Raw genomic sequence first — 19,975 nt, 5'->3', positions numbered from 1 at the left:
CCATGTAAGACCTGAAACCATGAAATACATAGAAGAAAACATAGGCAACACACTCCAGAACATAAACCTCAGAGACAGCTTTGTGAACTCATCTCTAGCAACAAGGAAAATAAAGGAGGAAATAAACAACTGGGACTACACCAAGCAAAAAAAGCTTCTATACATCAAAAGAGCCAGTGACCAAAACAAAGAGACACCCCACTGAACGGAAGAAAATATTTGCACACCATACATCTGATAAGAGATTGATATGGAAGATCTACAAAGCACTTATACAACTCAACAAAAGAAAACAAACAACCCAAATCAAGAAATGGGCAGAAGAGCTGAACAGGCACTTCTCCAAAGAAGACATGCTGATGGCCAACAGACATGAAAAAATGCTCATCATCCCTTATCATGTGGGAAACGCAGATCAAAACCACAATGAGATACCACCTCGCACCTGTGAGAATGACCCATAGTGTGGTACCTTTTAAAGGGTTTTTTGAGGAGTGTTTAAAGTGTTCTTTAAATCATTTCCAGAATGATCTCCTTCGTTGACTTTCAAAATCAGTTTGAGAAAAATTGTGTTGGAGAATGCTAATAAGTATCGTTTCACTCAAAATTAAAAATAAAACGTTTGCCAGCATGGGATGCTGTTGTGCATAAAAGGGTGCAGTGTAATTACTGCAGTTGCCAGACTATGACCAATAAAATAGTTCCCCCTTCGACAACCCCATGACATGGAATTCAACAAATGCCCAGAACTTCATTTCTAAATTACATTTTCTTCTAGCAGGAGTCAGAACTTCTTGGAGATATGATCAATTACAGGTCCCAAGCAGAGAAACTCCATGGTGAGCCCAAGACATCTGCTTGCCTTAAAGGAATAAAAGAGCTCACAGCCTAGTGGCGGTGTTTCAACAGGACGTGCGGGCCGAAAGAGGGAAATGAAAGAGCTCCCACTGGCTACATTTGTGACAATTGGAGCATCAGAAATGACTATAAAGTGACTGTAGCACAGTAAAAAAATAAAAAAAAACAGTCTATAATGACACTCGATATTAAACAGAAAGAAGGAAAAGAACAGGAATAAAAAAGAAGAAGAAACTGCCTGTCACTGCTGGAGGTGGCTGCTGAGAATGACTCTTTGTTCTGAAAGCAGAGGAAGATGTCAGTGTGACTCTGCTCTCAGAGAGGAAGCAGACGCTCATTTCCAGTTGATGGAGTAAAGGTCTCCCTACAGATGGTTGCTGCTTACTAAAGAAAAGGGTAGATGTAAAAAAAAAAAATCCCCAATCCCTAAAGAAATAACTGATCAATGTAGCAATTATTAATGCCTATGAGAATCATTGGGTCCACAGTTAATGGGACTCCTGCTTTTTTAAGGAAGGAGTAACAGGGATAAGATAGAACCTTCCATCCACCACAACTAAAACACCAAACCAAATATGTGAAACAATGACACATCTCTCTAAAAGGACAATGGATGCACATATATGATGGCTGTATCCCAAGAGTAATTAGAATAAGTAGAAGAACCCAGATCCAAAAAAAAAAAAAAGAGTATATACTATGGTATTCCATTTACATAAATTTCTATAAAATACAAATGAATCTATAATGACACTAAGCATGTCTGTGGTTGCTTTAATGATGGGGAGAGGGAGAGGGTAACAACTTTGGGGGTAATGTATATGTTCATTTCCTTTACTATGTTGATCATTTCACAGTTGTATACTCAATTCAAAATTTACTGAATTGTACACTTTAAATATGTATGCCAATAAGGCAACTGTATGTCAATGAAGCTGTTTTAAAAGTTGGTAGGGGGCCTCCCTGGTGGCACAGGGGTTAAAGTCTCAGCGCTCTCAAGCTATCACCAGCCACTGCAGCACAAGTTCAATCTCTGGGCAGGGAGCAACCCAACATGGCACAGCAGACCTCTCCTGACTTGCCCCCTGCTCCCCTCAGCAGTGTATTTCAGTCAATCTGCCTGTTCTGCTCCCCACTCTGTCTCTGGTGAATCCTCTCACACACATACCCATTTTTCTGGCCTACACCCCAGTTCTTGTATGCATAAATAAAAATAAATTTAAAAAAATAAATAAAAATTTGGTAGGACATTTGCATGCCACCAAAGTATGAACCCACATATTAACTGCTAATCAAAGAGGAATAAAGAACCTCTACATGATGTATCTCTGCTGCCATGGCAACCAATTAATCAAATTCAACATTACTGATCGTGGGATACACGGGCACAACATGTGATTCAGTCATTTCACAGCGTCACCTATTTACACAAAAAGTTTAACCTGAACCATATCAGACCTGTAGCACCTAACTTCAAGATTACAGAAAATACCAGGGATAGAAGATGTCAAATCAGACCTGGTGAAACAATCAGACAAACCTAGATTGCAGAATAGTCTCTAAGCACTTTTTCTAATCTCTTCAAAACGTCAGAAGATGGGGGAAAAAATGATGAGGAATAGCAAATGTCAGGCATGAGTCTTTATTGTGTTCTACTTCAAGGGCCTCCCCTGGTGGTGCAGCAGTTAAGCGCTGGGTTGTAAGGCTGCCTGCAGCCTCTGCAGCGCCAGTTCGATCCCTGGCCACCGGGGAGGGAACCACCAAAACAAAAACAAAAACAAAAAATTTTGGAGAGAATTGATAATTTAATAAGGGCTAAAACTATCAAAATTTGTATTTGCTCCAGCACAAAATCTTCCCTTTTCAAATCTGTTGACCACCTGCCTCAGTGAAAAGGATGTTGCTCAGATGTAATTGCAGAGATTTTGTGAAGCCAAATACCCTAGAACTGTAAAGCAGGCTCAGGGCATGATGTAGAAGAAGAAAACTGAAGTGGTTCCTTAATGCAATGTAGCCACCCCCCAGAAACACTACCATTTCTTCTGGGATCTTGAAAAAAGATGGTGGATGGATTGTTAGCTGCGCCACTGAAATGACCTATCAGGGGAGGCGCTTTATGGCTTTCTCTTGTGCTGCTCAGACACCATCAAGGGACCCCTGCTTATGATTTCCTTTCAGAATGCAAGGACCATTGATACATTTAGAGTGGAAATTTACTTTGCAAAGTAAAACTTCCATTAGAAAAACAACCTTACTATTCGCCATACAGATGAAGTACTGGGATGCTTGGTAGGACACCTATAATTGTAGCTCCGGCAAAGAACTTGTCATACATATTGATATTGTAATGACACTGATTGATGGAAAGGTGGGGGCAACTGAGATAGGGACTTAAGTTATCATTTGAAAAACAACCACCTGTTTTGAAGACACGGATCAACAGACATGTGGAAGGCAAGGACAGGCAAAAACCTGTGTGTGCTGAGAGGCACTGACTACATCAGAATTAACAGGTGGTCCTGATATTATACCTCTGAAGAGTGGTATAAATATGGGTCCCAAATTTGGGGCTTATGGACTCCCTGCCTGTGTTCCCGAAGCCTCCTCCAAGATCCAGCAAGAGCAGCTGGGGACTCTCACCTCTACTTCCTGGCAGATGGGCAGATACCAGTCTCTGGAACTTTGTCAAGAGGTTCATTACCTTCCCCCTTTACAGCCAATTGAATTGTATGCTTATATTCATTGTAATGTGGATTCCCCCAAATAAATTCATATTGTGTTTATTTGCATTTGGCTTGAGTCATGAGTGAAAACTTTGGGCTCCATGGAAGTTTGCACTCTAGAGTTCTAAACCTGATAAAACAGAAATAGATATGCTTTATGGCTTTATGCCCAAGCAAATGTTGATGGCAAAGGAAGTTGTCAAGTATCCTGCACTAAGTCTGGTCTATTTCCATGAAAGATACCAGCTTCATCACACTCAGGATCTCAAGGTACCACCTTTTCAAGGTTTTTGTTTATTTGCTGCTGTAAACCAGAAAGGATGTACTTTTTCCCTATAGATAAAATAGAAAATAGTGTGTTTTTCCTATAGAAATTTTCTGACTTTCTGGAAGGCACTTCTCAAGTACTTGACTGACTTTTAGGAAAATAAAATAGAAGGGAGGTACAGAGAATGTTGAGAGTAAAAGAGCAATTACTTAGGACAGTTGAAAGTGGATGAGTTTGTTTGTGGCTTGACTTATTGGTGGATACATTTGATCAAATCAATGAGGCCATTCTTTGTATTCAAAGCTTTGGAAAGTCACTGAGCCTTTCTGCCCTCCAAACTGCTGCTCTGGAAAAGGAGTCAGGAGGAGGCAATCATATTAATTTTTGATGCTAGAACAAAGGTTTCTTTAGGCTGAAACAGAGAGTTAAAAAAATTTTTTTTTTCAATTTTTCTACAGGCAAAATTCTGTACACACTAGGAACCCTGCAGAATTCATTTGATGGCTATTTCTGCTCCAGTGATCTTGAAATTAGATGTGTTCACGATTCTTAACTTTCTGACATCAAGCATGAAGACTCTGCCAAAAATGACCTCACAAAGGAATGGATGCTACATGGATTAACCCAAAAGAGTCCTAGAGAAATATTTCTTCATTCATCTGCCCTTGTCTTGCAAAGCACACACAGGAACTCTGATTCCACTATTACATTTGTAAAGAAGAGTTTTCATCACTTGTCAGCCACATCAAAAGATAGAATCCACTGAATATCAAAGATGACATTTGCATTTTATCAACCAGCACTCCACAACTTCAACATCTCCTGCAAGCTAAATAACAGCAGTTTTGCTATTTAACTCACTTTTGAACAGTATATTCTTTTTTTGTTTGTTTATGGAAAACCTCATGCTTGCAGACCTTTTTAATAATTTTGCATAGTTTATAAGAAATGACCATTAATTTCTGCCTGAAAAATGGAAGGAAAGCATAAGCAAAACAATTGTTTTTGTATCCTGCTATACACGTGAATATGGAAGTTCCTTTTTTTGCCAATGGCATAAAACATTGTGGGTCTATGTTTATGTGCTTTTCCCAGAGTTTTCCTGAGTTTCTCATAGTAGTAATGTCACCTAAAAATGCCAGGAATTATGCTAAAGAAAAGAAACTCTAGGGCCTCCCCGGTGGTGCAGCGGTTGAGCGCTGGGTTGCGAAGATGCCCCCAGCCTCTGCAGCGCCGGTTCGATCCCCGGCTGCTCCTGGCCACTGGAGGAGGGTCCCACATGATGCGCAGACCTCTCCTGCTGCCCACTGCTCCCCTGCTCCCCTCAGCAGTGTACTTCCGTCTTTCTGCCTGCTCTGCTCCTCGCTCTGGCTCTGGTGAATTCTCTCACCCTCCGGTGCTTCTGACTGTACCCAGTGCTTGTATAAATAAATTAAAAAATGAAAAAAAATCTAAAAAAAAAACAACAAACACTCTACTGCAGGCACACATGAAAGGTTAATAAAAGGTTTATTAAAAAAAAAAGAAAAAAGAAAAGAAACTCTAACAATGGAATTTGATCAGGACCTAGAGCAGGACTCATAAAGGCCCTAGAAGTTTCCTATTGTCCTAGAAGTTTTCCAGTAAGGTGATCTCTTTGATCCTCTATGTCCATATTCATTCTTGCAGAATCTACTTCAAAAAATGAAAAATTAAATATTGCCTAATTTTTATAAATTTGTATTTTTAACCAATTGTTATATCACTTTTTTATGTCCCCTGACCTTAACTGAACAGCCATAATCCTCTGAATTTGTGAGTACTGTAAGCACTATGCATAAGAAACACAAGAAGTAGGAGAATAAATAGTGTATGAAGTAGAAGAGTAAGAAGTAAAATAAGAAGCAGTAGCGGGAGAAGAGTAAAACCATCATATTTTTTATCATATATTTATATTTGAGGCTAATCTCAGATTGTGTGCTTATTTTGAACATAATTTCTTATAAATATTTTCTCCTGTTCTATTGCAAAATAAGTCTGCTGCTGAAAATATATTTGCCATTACAGGGTTGTCCATGACTAGAAATAGAGACAGTAAAGTATAAATAGGTGGTATGATCAGTAATTCTATCACTGGTGTTTTATAAGCATACATAGTATCAAATGTTTTTCTTTGAACTGCAAGCCAATGATTTATGAACACAGATCATGTGGTAGAGAGGAGCAAATTTTGAACTTTATAAAATACTGACTAACAAAGTAGCATAAAAATTGTCATGAAATATGGAAGATCAAAAACTTACAGAAAATGTAATTTTATTTCAAATCGAAGCTGTACTTTTTTCATTCATCTCATTTATAGATGTTATACTATTATGGTAAGTACAATCTACTCTTCCTTACCATGTGTTTACTTAAAAAGGGAAAGTGCCTATTATGGAAACAATCTCTTTTGAATCTATGGGTTCAGTGTGGGAAATTATTAATTATGGAACAAACTGGTAAATTCCACAGTATTAACCTAAGGGCAACTAAAGTACTTCTCAAGTAGGAAACAATGTGAAGTTTTTTTAAAAAGTAATAAAAAATGTTTATTACATATAGAACAAAAAAATCTGTTCAAAAAAATTTTTTTGTTGTACCTTCTGCATCATCTCACCTATAGGTTGCCTTCTAGAAGATGAGACTTTAGAAACTATATAAAGTTTCTAAAATATTACAAAGGTATTTAGAAATATTTTCTCCATTGACTCATCTGACATCTAGGAATTATTACAAAGGGAATAATCCTAAATCCTTTTTAAAAAACTATATTAAAATGTCTATTATAATGAAAACTATGATTTCTAAAAGTATAAATTTCTATAACTATTTAAAAGATAAAATAATTAGTGTTCCAAATTGGAAACTCCTCATGTAATAAAGGTTAATAAAAAGCAAGATGAAAAACGGAATTAATTTTAAAGTAAATTTTTACTAATAATTAGTATCATTCATTATTAATGAAGTAAATTATTGAAATATTAATGAAATAAATATGGAAATATGAAATAAGAAAAATAAAAACTCATTCATTAAAAGGACAAATGTAACCTGTTGAAAAAGTCATTAATAAAAACTATATTTAGGGGCCTCCCTGATGGCGCAAGGGGTTAAGATGCAACCTACGAAGCTATCCACAGCCACTGTAGCATGAGTTCCATCCCTAGCGAGGAGAAACCCATATGGTACAGCTGATTTCTTCTGTCTCACCTGCTTCCCCCCTCAGCAGTGTATTTCAGTCAATCTGCCTGTTCCATTCCCCACTCTGTCTCTGGTGAATCCTCTCACCCTCCACACCTCTGGCCTGTACCACAGTTCTTGCATGCATAAATAAATAAATCTTAAAAAATAAAAACTATGCTTAATATTAAAAATTCAGTAAGAATATAAAAAATAAGGTAGGGCCTCCCCGGTGGTGCAGCGGTTGAGCGCTGGGCTGCGAAGCTGTCCGCAGCCTCTGCAGCGCTGGTTCAATCCCCGGCCACCGGTGAGGGTCCCACATGGCATGCAGACCTCTCCTGTCTCACTCACTGCTTCCCTCAGCAGTGTGCTTCATCAGTCTGCCTGTTCTGCTCTCTGCTCTGACTCTGGTGAATTCTCTCGTCCTCCCGCACTTCTGACTGTACCCAGTGCTTGTGTAAATAAATAAATCTTAAAAAAAAATAAGGTACTATCACCATATTATAGAAAAATAATTATGAAAATGTGATATATAAGTTTATGGCAATAAACTCAATGTTTTATGGGAAATGAACTCTATACTAAGAAGATGAGAAAACCTGAACAAATTAATAATCTCAGGAGAAATCAGAATTACAAGCCCAGGATATAGGATTTTTAAATTAATTTGTTATTCATTTACATATCTATATACCTTTGGGGCTGTATTTTCACTCCTCTATATGTATACCCTCCACCAAACCCCCAAAGATACAGAATTCTTAAAAGGCCCAGACACAAATGGATTGATAGTTGTGCAATAGCTAATTTTTAAAGAATAAGTAATTTCTATGTTACTTAAATTATAGTAAACCTTCAAAAATATAGAAATTTCCCCCATTAATTTTATGAAAATAGAGCAACTTAACATCACATCCAAGTAAAGAGGGCACAAAAACAAAACTACAGTGCAAACTCACCTACAAATTATCTAAATGACCTATCAGTAAATTGCATCCACAGTGATAATAATAGCTAACATATCAGCTACCTGTGACACACCCTGTTCTACATGAGTCAGATAGTAACTCATTTAATACCCCAAAACCTCAAGAGGCAAGTCTTTCTATTATTCCCATTATACAGATGAGGACCCTGAGGCAGACAAAGTCACTGTCCTGGGATCACTCAGCCATCTTGGAGATGGGTTTTATCACATCTTTTGAACAGAGACAGTCTAAACCCAGATTCCTGCTCCATTAAACAAAATGTCTACAACCAAGTAAAACTTACTCCATAAATATCATTCAATTAAAGATGTCTATCAAATAAGTTCATAAGCAATGTACTAAAAGAGAAAAGATGACATCTCAATACCCAGTCATTTTCAAGAAAAACTACCAGTGGTACAGAAGCAAATAAAGACAACTTATAAACATCCAATGGCAAACATTAAATAGTATATTGAAGTTATTTCCATGAAAATTAGATTAAAAAGTATTCCCTCAATTATCATTCCAGTTTCAGCAAAAAAATCATCATTATAAATACTGAAAAAGACAAAAAATTATTGGTTTCTTAACATTATTGCATATTCAGAAAAGCCAAGAGATGAACATATTTTTCAACAAAAAGAAAAATTGGCAATGTTATTAGGTATAAGATAAATATACAAAAACTCAGAATAATTTTATTGATAATAACATAACCGGTTATGAATAGAAATGGAAAACATCCCATTGGTATTTGTCAAATCAAAAGCAAACAAAATCCCACAACCTAAAGACCTATATTTTGAAAATCATAACTTTTATTGAAGGGCATAAAACAAAGCAGAACTAATAAATACTTCCTGGTCTTATGTGGGAGGTCTTAATCTTAGAAATGGTAAACACTTCCAAATGGATACAATTTTAGGTAAATCCAATCATAATACCAGCATTTTAAAACTAGCCAAAATAAATATGACGTTTACATGGAAGGATATATATCTTAGACTAGCCAATAATTTTAGAGGAAGACATGTGCAAAGCATAGGACATTGTGTCTTGCCAAATATTAAAATTTCTTACAAGGGCCTCCCCTGGTGGCGCAGGCAGTTGAGCGCAGCACTGTGAAGTTGTCCATAGCCTCTGCAGTGCCAATTCGATGCCAGCCAGAGAGATACCCACATGGCGTGGCAGACCTCTCCTGTCTCGCCCGCTGCTCCCCTCAGCAGTGTATTTCAGTCAGTCTGCCTGTTCTGCTCCCCACTCTGTCTCTGGTGAATCCTCTCACCCTCCCGCACATCTGACCTGTACCCCAATTCTTGTATGCATGAATAAACAAATCTTTTAACAAAAATTTCTTACAAAGCTACCATGATAAAATGGCCTTCTGGTACACAGCCTAAAACATTTTTATATTTTAGTGTCTATGGGGTAATACCGAAAGAATTTAAGAACAGCGTATTCAAAGTCAACAAATTAACATAGTTTAATTATTTATTTACCTAATATAGAACACTCTACTATGATGTGTCATAGTAGATATGTTAATAAAAGGATGCAATAAAATAGAGGGGACAGGACAGATCCAAAGATACATGGTAGTTTCCTATATAATCAAGTTGGCATTTTAGTTCAAGGTGATGCATGATTTCTTGAATAAATAGTGGTAGCATAACTTACTGTCCACTTGAAATAAACCCCCAAACAATAAAATTCCACAATCTTTTTTTTTAATTATGTGGGAAAAGATGTCATAAATTTAGTTGAAAAGCAAGTGGTAGATTTGAGAAAAATATTTGTATCATATGAAACAGTTCAAATGTCATCCCAAATATAAAACTTGCTCCTATAAATTATTTTAAAAAAGACAAACAGCCCAATTTAACAATGGACAAATGTATAAACAGGCAATTTGTAGATAAGAAAATGCAGTCATCAGCACTTGAAAATATGTATAACCCCACTAGTAGTTTGGAAATGCAAGATTAGTAGCCAATCTTTCTTTTTTTTTTTTTTAAAGATTTATTTATTTATGCACACAAGAGCTGGGGTACAGGCCAGAGATGCAGGGGTTGAGAGGATTCACCAGAGACAGAGTGGGGAAAAGAACAGGCAGATTGACTGAAATACACTGCTGAGGGGAGCAGCAGGCGAGTCAGGAGAGGTCTGCTGCGCCATGTAGGTTGCTCCCTAGTTGGCCAGGGATCGAACTCATGCTGCAGAGGCTGTGGATTGCTTCGTAGTGCGGTGCTTAACCCCTTGCGTCACAGGGAGGTCCAGTAGCCAATCTATCAACTTCAGATTGTGAGTTACTAACAGAAACAGAGTCTGATGTTGAGGATGGAACTAAAACTGCTAATCCCCTATACAGCTGATAAAAATGTCAATTGCTACACTCTTTTACAAAATTTATAAAATATTCATATGCTTTAAGGATTCTACTTAGAAGACTATACTGTGTAGAAACAGAAACTAATATGTAAGAATAGGTTTAAGAATTTGTATTATGGCATTATTTATGATGTCCAAAAAATTTACTTCAAAGCAGCCTGAATGTTCATTGCAAGGAACAATTGAATAAATTATGATACACCCACACCATGTACTATTATGCAGCCTTGAAAAGGATGTGAGGTGTACCCTGTTGTTCTGGAGATGTCCAGAACATTACTAAGTGCAAAAAGATGTTGTAGAATAATGAGTGTGGCATAGTTCCATTTATAAAAACAAAGTACGCAGAACAATAGAATACAATTGAGAATCCAGAAATAAAACTACATATTTATGAACAACTAATTTATGAAAAAAGGAGCAAAGTAAATTCAGTGGAGCAAGGAAAGCCTCTGCAATAAATGGTGCTGGGAAATTGTTCTGCCACATGCAAAAGAATGAAACTAGACTATTATCTCACACCAGACAGGAAAAACAACTAAAAATGGGTAAAAGACTTGGATAAGACCTGAAACCATAAAATACATAGAAGAAAGCATAGGCTAAACACTCCACAACACAAACTTCAGAAACATCTTTGTGGACTCATTTCCAGTGGCAAGGACAACAAAAAAACGAACAACTGGGAATATATCTATCAAACTAAAGCTTCTGTACAGCTACAAAGACAGTGGACAACACAAAGACATGCCCTAGCGAATGGGAGAAAATATTTGCACACCATACATCTGATAAGGGATTGATATGAAAGATCTACAAAGCACTTATACAACTCAACACAAACAAACAACCCAATCATAAAATGGGCAGAAGTGCTAAATAGGCACTTCTCCAAGGAGGACATGCTGATGGCCAACAGACATATGTAAAAAAGCTCATCATCACTTATCACGGGGGAAATGCAAATCAAAACCACAGGGAGATGCCACCTCACACCTGTGAGAATGGCCCACATCAAAAACATTACAAACAAGCGCTGGCGAGGGCATGGAGAAAAAGGAACCCTATTATACCTTTGGTGGCAATGAAGACTGGTCCAGCCTTTATGGAAAGCAGTGTGGATATTCTCCAAAAGACTAAAATTGGATTTACCATATGGCCCAGCAATTCCACTCCTAGGTATCGATCCAAAGAGCACAAAAACACTAATTAGAAAGGAAATCTGCACTCCTATGTTTATAGCCGCACTATTTAAAATAGACAAGGTACAGAAACAACCTAAATGTCCCAGAACAGATGAATGAATTAAGAATATGTGGTACAGGGCCTCCTTGGTGGCACAAGGGGTTAAGTATCAGCACTGTGAAGTTACCAGTAGCCACTACAGCATGAGTTCGATCCCCAGCCAGGGAGCTGACCCACATGGCACAGCAGACCTCTCCTGACTTGCCCACTGCTCCCCTCAGCAGTGTATTTCAGTAGATCTGCCTGTTCTGCTCCCCACTCTGTCTCTGGTTGATTCTCTCACCTCCCCTCTCCCTGCAGCTCTGACCTATTCCCCAGCTCTTGAATGCATAAATAAAAAATAAATCTTAAATAAAAAGAATATGTGGTACATATACAATGGAATATTACTCCACGGTTAAAAAAGATAAACTCATGCTATTTGCAGCAACATGGATGGAACTAGAAGGGATAATTCTAAGTGAAGAGAGCTGGAAAGGGAAAGATAAATATTGGATGGTTTCATTTACCTGTGGAATCTAGAGAAACCAAAGAAAGGATCAGACAAAGACAAAATATGAGGCTGACCCTTGAAAGCAGACTGTAGATCTGAGACTCTAAGGGGAAGGAAGGGGGGGCGGGAGACAGGGAGAGTAGAGAACATGGAGGAGGAGAGCTCTGTGGAGGGTGGATGACTGTGGGCACTTGGTGGTGGGAAAATTATGGTGACTGCACCTGAGGGTAGAAATGCTACATTGTGAAAAATAAAGAGGAATGTTTAAAGAATAAATAAATAAGAAACTGAAGAGAAAAATAAAACCCACTTCCTCTGTGTGTGTGTGTGTGTGTGTGTGTGTAGTGTATCTGTGTGTTTAAAAACAGGCGCTTCAAGAAAGACAAGAGGTTATAGAAGCTATTATTATCATTTAGCTTGGGGTAAAGTGGATGTTAGATTATTGAATTATTTTTTAAGGATTTATTTATTTATGCATACAAGAACTGGGGTACAGGCCAGAGGTGTGAGGGGTGAGAGGATTCACCAGAGACAGAGTGGGGAGCAGAACAGGCAGACTGACTGAAATTCACTGCTGAGGGGAGCAGCGGGTGAGTCAGGAAGATCTGCTGCACCATGTGGGTAGCTCCCTGGCTGGGGATCGAACACATGCTGCAGTGGCTGGTAGTAGCTTCATAGGTTGCATCCCAACCCCTAGCACCAGCAGGGAGGCCCAGGATTATTAAATTATTTTAAATGCTTCTATATTGTTTGATTGCTAAAAATGTCAGTTTTGCTCCTAAAAACTGAATGAAGTTTAAACAAAACACCAAAAGGTGAATATTCCAAACTGCCAGGGATCATTTTATCCATACAATTCTAGGACAGCTTTCAAAAACCAAAACCCCGTATATATTCCACAAGAATATGATTGCTGAGACTCTAAGAACTACTGAACTGTGTTAAAAGAAAAATAGACTCAGAATAGTAGCATGTTTTAGTAAATTCCATTGCATATTAAGTATAAAATCTAGATTTGCTATGCGTTAAGATGTGTGATGAGTGACCATTTAAAGCAACTAACTTTTGCCAATAATAGTAATATTTAATAAATAATAGAATTATTGAGCGATAAAGAACTAAACATTATAAGGCAATAAATAATATTTGATGCAATGAAACAGTTCATCTATCTTGCAGCTGTATTAAATATTTATTTCCTAGAGCTTGATTTTGAAACCTCATAGGTAATTTGCTTCAACACTTAAATATCATTGCTTCTTTAGCAGTAAGGAATTTCGGCCGCATTAACCCACCTCCCCGGTTCTGTGTTGACATTCCTGTGCATTAGCTTAAAGGAGTTTCTGTTTACAGTATCCAGAACTTTTGGAAAAAGTCATATTAACAGTCAACAAAGAAGCATGACGATGGCTGGGCAGCGCGGGAAGCCAAGGGGATTTCTCAGCCTCCCGCCATGCGCCTCTCCGCCTTGCCGGCATTGGCACCCAAGGTCACTCTGCCCCTCAACTACCGCTGTGGGATGAACTGCCCAGGCTCCCTGGCAGACAAGAAGAGGAACCGTTTAGGGGTCAGGAGACACCGGGGGACTGTGGAACCCATCTCTGATGAAGACTGGCATCTGTGGGGACAGGGTAGAGGCCCCAGAAGGCAAGATTCCCAGAAGCAAGGCAACGTGGTTCAAGTTACCTGCAGCAAAACTGGGTGGTCCTCGAGGGGCTGAATGCATGTTACTGTCATAAGGCAAGACTAGGGTACCCGGCGAACCAGGGTCCTGAGCAAAGCGACCCCACTCACCACCAGATTGAACTTGTGGATCCTGTGAACAGGGAACCTGCTGAGGTAGACTGGAGAGTCACTGAGGTAGAGAACAGCTCAAGCCTCTATGAAATCAAGAAGAGTTATCCCCAAACCCAGAGCTGATGGCATCACTCCTGAAACATGATTGATGGCTCCAAGGATACATCAATGGAAGATGCTCTAGAAAGGACCTCTGTGCCCTGTCTAAGGACACTGGAGGAGGAGGTGATGGAGCCAGTGGGGATCCAGGAGACTCTGAGACACAAGAAAATCTATTGGTATTGATGAGCCTGGAGAGAGAAGCTTTCCCCTCCTTGTCTTGCCTTAGCTGGGACTCCTTCAGACACCAATAGAGAGTCTTGCGTGGTAAAAAACAAAATAAAACAAAAAAAACTGAAGCATAACTATGTAAATCAGCATGGCGCACCCCACCCTGATTCTATCACAGAAGGGAAGCCTGTCAGCTACCATGTAACTGGCACAACAGAAGGGGGAGCAGAGGACTGTCCCATGAATCTTACAGCACCTCCACTTCATCCCAGAGTCTTTGTCCCCAAAGCCATTAACAGATGCCATGTCTCTAAATGATGACATTATTTAGAGGGAAAAAAATGAGATCTCAACAAAGAACAATCCTACTCCTATTCCTCCCATCTGCACCCTGTGGATTACTGGGGCATGTCCATTTGCCAACCAGCAAATTCAGTGGCAATAAAGAGATGGGGGAGCTAATGATACCTAGGCTCAAACCCTTACCAGTATCCCCTCCCATGTGTTCTCTTATGTGGGTTTTTTTTTTTTTTTAATAGAGGCATGTTTTATTTATTTATTTGTTTTTTGTTTGTTTTGTTTACACATGCACTGGGTACAGTCAGAAGCGTGGGAGGGTGAGAGAATTCACCAGAGCCAGAGCGGGGAGCAGAGCAGGCAGAAGGACCGAAGTACACTGCTGAGGGGAGCAGCGGGCGGCAGGAGAGGTCTGTCGCGCCATGTGGGACCCTCGTCTGGTGGCCGGGGAGCAGCCGGGAATCGAACCGGCACTGCAGAGGCTGGGGGCAGCTTCACAACCCAGCGCTCAACCGCTGCGCCACCGGGGAGGCCCAATGTGGGTTTTTTTTCCGGGGGAGCAGTCCTCGCTAGAATGAGACTAACATTAGTATAATATTTGACTCTTACTAGTCTCTAAGAATTTCCACCTTGAGTCAATAGGGAACCTATTATGGAGTCATCGGGTCCAAGGGAATTAATTTTTCAGCATCCACTGTGCACTAGACTCTGAGTTTTAAGGCACAGTAACACATTCAAGCCAGGTTAGGTCTCAAAACACTGAAAATGGACCTTATGATCCAGCAATTCACTCCCAGCAGTCTACCCAGACAGCACAAAATACTAATTTCAAAGGAAACCTGCACTTCTATGTTTATTGCACCACTATTTATAGTAGCCAATTATGGAAACTACCTAAATGTCCCAAACAGATGACTGGATCAAGAAGACAAAATAGAATACTACTCAGCAATCAAAAAAAGATAAACTCATGCCAATTGCAGCAACATGGCTAGAGCTGGAAGGGGTTATGCTCAGTGAAATAAATCAGAAGGAAAAAGAGGGCCTCCCTGGTGGCGCAAGGGGATAAGACACAACCTATGAAGCTATCAGCAGCCACTGCAGCACGAGTTCGGTCCCCAGCCAGGGGGCTACCCATATGGAGCAGCAGACCTCTCCTAACTCGCCCGCTGCTCCCCTCAGCAGTGTATTTCAGTCAATCTGCCTGTTCTGTTCCCCACTCTGTCTCTGGTGAATACGCTCACCCTCCACACCTCTGGCCTGTCCCCCAGTTCTTATGTGGGTTTTTTTTGGGGGGGGGGCAGTCCTCACTAGAGGATAACTGTACCCCTAGTGCAGTTGCATAATAAATAAATAACTCTTTTTAAAAAAAGGAAGGAAAAAGAAAAACATCTGATGGTTTCACTTAAAGATGGAACATAAGAAATCCGAACCAAGGATCAGGAAAAAGACAAAACTAACAAGCTGACCACAGACTTGAAGCAAACAGCAAGGGAGTTGGAGAAGAAGGAGCCACAAGAAGGGAGGAAAGAGCACAGGGACTGTGGTGATGGATCACGGGCCTATGGTGGTGGGAGAACTATGGGACTGCACCTGAGGGGGAAATTATGTAAGAAAATAAATTATTTTTAAAAAGAGAAAAAAGACAACTAGGGTAGGTCAAATGAGGAGGAAGGTGGCCATAATTTAGGGCATCAAAGAAATCTCCCAGAACCTAAAGTTTTCATGGAACAGAAAGGGTCTGATCCAAGGCCCTGACTCCATCTGCCAGACCTTGCCTGTCTCTTGCTCATTTTGACTCCCACCTTCTCTCACTGACCTCGGATTCCTTGTCTCTTATTTGGCCCAAGTTAACTATCACAGCCTTGATCTCAAGGACCTTTCAACCTCCCACAGATTAGAAATTCCCTCTGGATCTCCTAGTTCAGATTCCAGATAAAGGGAATATGATCGCTGAATCCATGAAGCCATTAATATATGCATGAGTGACTCAATCAATAAATGAATAAATTTAGCATTACTTTCCTTTAAGTTAAATGTTTATTGAAGATAAGCAATCCATTGAACTTACTTGTTTTCCCCAAACCTCCATAGGGAGGAAATTGCAAAGGTGAATCATCTATTGCATTATAAAGGAATTATTTTACTTTATTTATTTATGCATACAAGAGCTCAGGTGCAGGCCAGAGGTGGGGGGGGCAGGTTGAGAGGATTCACCAGAGACAGAGTGGGGAGCAGAACAGGCAGACTGAATGAAATACACTGCTGAGGGGTACTGCGGACAAGACAGGAGAGGTCTACTGTGCCATGTGGGTCACCTCCCTGGCCAGGGATCAAACTCATGCTGCAATGGCTGCCGATAACTTCATAGTACTGAGATTTAACCCCTTGCACCACCAGGGAGGCCCAGAAATTTTTATTTTTATGTAATATGTTGAAGGTTCTATTTAAAGTCCTTTGTATTTATACTCAAACTACACCTACTAAAGTAGTGCCATGTTGAAATAACTCACTCAGTCTAACAAAATCTTATAGATCAGGCACTTCTTAAGTACTCCATTAGCTCATTTAGTCTTTAAAACATTTAAAGAATAAGTACTATTATTCTATCCCCAAATGAAGAAATTCAGGCTGAGAGGGGTTAGTGTAATTTTTACTATGTCACAGTGAAGGCGGGGTCCCACAGAGTTTCCATGATAACCTTCCCCCCAAAGTCTACATGCTTAGAAAGATCCTGATAGGGGCTACTTAGTACTCCTCTCTGAAGTAAGACTTATAAACCCTCTTACATAAATCTTAATGCAAAGATTTTGCTAATGTTTTAGCAATCAGTTAAACATTATCTCTACTTAGCGGTGAACTTGAAAACGCTGTACCTGAACTGGCACAATAAAGACATGTTATTTGTCATCTATAAAGTTTCTTTTAAGTACATCCTCTGCCTGAAACACTTGCCATTGGTTTCAAACCCTGCATTTTACAAGATGTTTCTGTCAGCCCCCACCAGTCCCAGGGTTAGCATGACAGACTTGAAGTTGGATCTTCCTTACTTGGTGAAAGCACCCTGTAGAGCTGTTCCTGACTTGCAAGCCTTAGAACAGCGTTTTGAACTTCCAACTCTGACTGCATATCACTTAAAAGTGATTAGTCATTTAAGAATATACATCAATTCATGTAACTTAAAAAGCAAAATCCAATAATTTTCCATGTGTATGTTCCTTTGAATTATTTGCGATTATTACATACTAGTTATCACATAAGCTACTGTAATACTGCATACCCATTTCTATTTAATATAAATAAAATACTGGAAAGTCACATTGGACTGATCACGTGACATCGTGGTGGTTCTCTTTAATTGTGCCCTCTTGTCTCTATATGGCATTTCCCCCCATCTCCACAAAAGGTTGTCATTCTAGTCTTCTCAGCTTCCAAGAAAGAAAGATATGTCTTCATTATCCACATAATGGCCTTAATTCTCCATTTCCCTGTGGGTGTGGATGTTGGTCTGAAACTGCATTACATCATCTGTAATTCCATGTTGCATTTCTTGAGTGAGCTCAGCTCTAACTTCAGCATAGAGGCAATTGGCAGGTTCTACTAAACCACAGTTGAGCTTTCTTTCAATTCAATTTTTTCTGCTCTGCTAGGATCTTAATGCTAAGGCCGATGTTCAGAGTCAGTGTCTCTTTTCATCCTGCTACCTTTCATCACTCAAGGTTTCTCTTCTCTCAAAAAGATGATTTCATTGGCCAATGTCATCTGCCACAGCTCTGGAATACCTTCTTTGGGCTAACAGGTTGTTTTCTGACCTGGCTTAAATTTTAAGTATACCTTGAGTTTGTAGAGCTATTTAGCAAGAAACCAAAGACAAAGATAGCTTTAATATTTGAATGTAAGGCAGAACATCTTATTAAAATTGTTACTGGTTTCTCTTAAAAAAAAAATTCAGCCCAGGGCCTCCCTGGTGGTGCAAGGATTTAAGATGTAACCACTGCAGCAGGAGAGTTTGATCCCAGGCCAGGGAGCAAGCCACATGGCGCAGCAGACCTCTCCTGACTCACCAGCTACCCCCGGCAGCAGTGTACTTCGGTCAATCTGCCTGTTCTGTTCCCCACTGTGTCTCTGGTGAATCCTATCACAAATACCCCCTATGTCTGGCCTGCACCCCAGCTCATGTACACATAAATAAATAATTTTTAAAAAATATTTATTTGTTTATTTATTTATTTATACAAGCACTGGTTATAGTCAGAAGCACGGGAGGGTGAGAGAATTCACCAGAGCCAGAGTGGAGAGCAGAACAGGCAGACAGACTAAGTACACTGCTGAGGGTAGCGGCAGGCGTGGCAGGGGAGGTCTGCGCACCATGTGGGGCCCTTGTCGGTTGCCGGGGATCTAAACAGCGCTGCAGAGGCTGTGGGCAGCTTCGCAGCCCAGCGCTCAACCGCTGTGCCATTGGGGAGGCCCATAAAAAAATAAATCTTAAAAAAAAATTCAGCCCAGGGTCTCCCCGGTGGTGCAAGGAGTTGGCATGTAACCTATGAAGCTATCCACAGCCATGGCAACACTAGTTTGATCCCTGCCAGGGAGCTAACCACATGGTGCAGCAGATCTCTTCTGACTCACCCACTGCTCCCCTCAGTCAATCTGCCTGTTCTGTTCCCCACTCTGTCTCTGATGAATCCCCTCACCTCTGGCCTGTACCCCAGTTCTTGTATGCATAAATAAATAAATCTTTAAAAAAATTCAGCCCAATACAGGAAGCTTTCATCTCATTTCATCATTCAAATGTTTCCCTTCTAGAACCCTGCAATGAAAATGTTCTATTTTGTCAGGGATTTTTCTACTCTTCTTTGAATAGGCAACATACCAATTCTTAATCTGTGAAGCGCAAAAAAAAAGAAAGCTTCATAATGGCTTATTGGAAAAAGGTACATTGAGGAAAACCATACAGGTTGATAAATTTTCCCTAGGTTGGGTGTATCTATCAATATGCAGAGGACAGAGAAGCAGTACTGATGTTCTGAGCTCTCTGAAAGGTCTGTCTCCTTACTGCTGTGTTGTATAGAGGGTTCTGGAGACAGCAGTTTCCCTCCCAGCAATAATTAAAAAAAAAAAAAAAAAAAAAAAAAAAAAAACAAGCTGTATCCTTTGTCTCTCACTCCCATGCAAATTGTACTAAGTGGAGCAGAGACACCTCTTTGCATTCACCCAGTCATCAGTTACTTTGTAAATTCGAAACCAGCTTAACCGTTAAGAACTACAAGTGTTATATGTTACTGTGATTAATTCTCTTCTTCCAGAACACACATCAAGATGACAAAATCTGTTCCAGGAGCTTCCATTAGCAGAACTCACTATTCTCATTTTTTCCGCCATCTGCATATAGAAGGCTCATTGTCACGAAACAGCTTTGAAAAATAGTGATAAATGTTGATTCAATTAACCCACAGAAAATGTC

General features: G+C 39.7%; 1 pseudogene across 1 annotated transcript; it reads left to right on the top strand.

Moving 5' to 3' along the window:
- The first annotated feature begins 13,600 nt into the window (after positions 1–13,600).
- Positions 13,601–14,229, top strand: LOC311168294 (large ribosomal subunit protein uL24m-like; annotated as a pseudogene). The gene has a single exon. The product of its transcript is annotated as a large ribosomal subunit protein uL24m-like (transcript).
- The last annotated feature ends 5,746 nt before the right edge of the window (positions 14,230–19,975 follow it).

Source organism: Talpa europaea (assembly GCF_964194135.1).
Source record: "Talpa europaea genome assembly, chromosome: 1".
Taxonomy (NCBI): Eukaryota; Metazoa; Chordata; class Mammalia; order Eulipotyphla; family Talpidae; genus Talpa; species Talpa europaea.
Note: the sequence above shows the minus strand (reverse complement) of the source record. Positions and strands in the feature narration are given on the sequence as shown.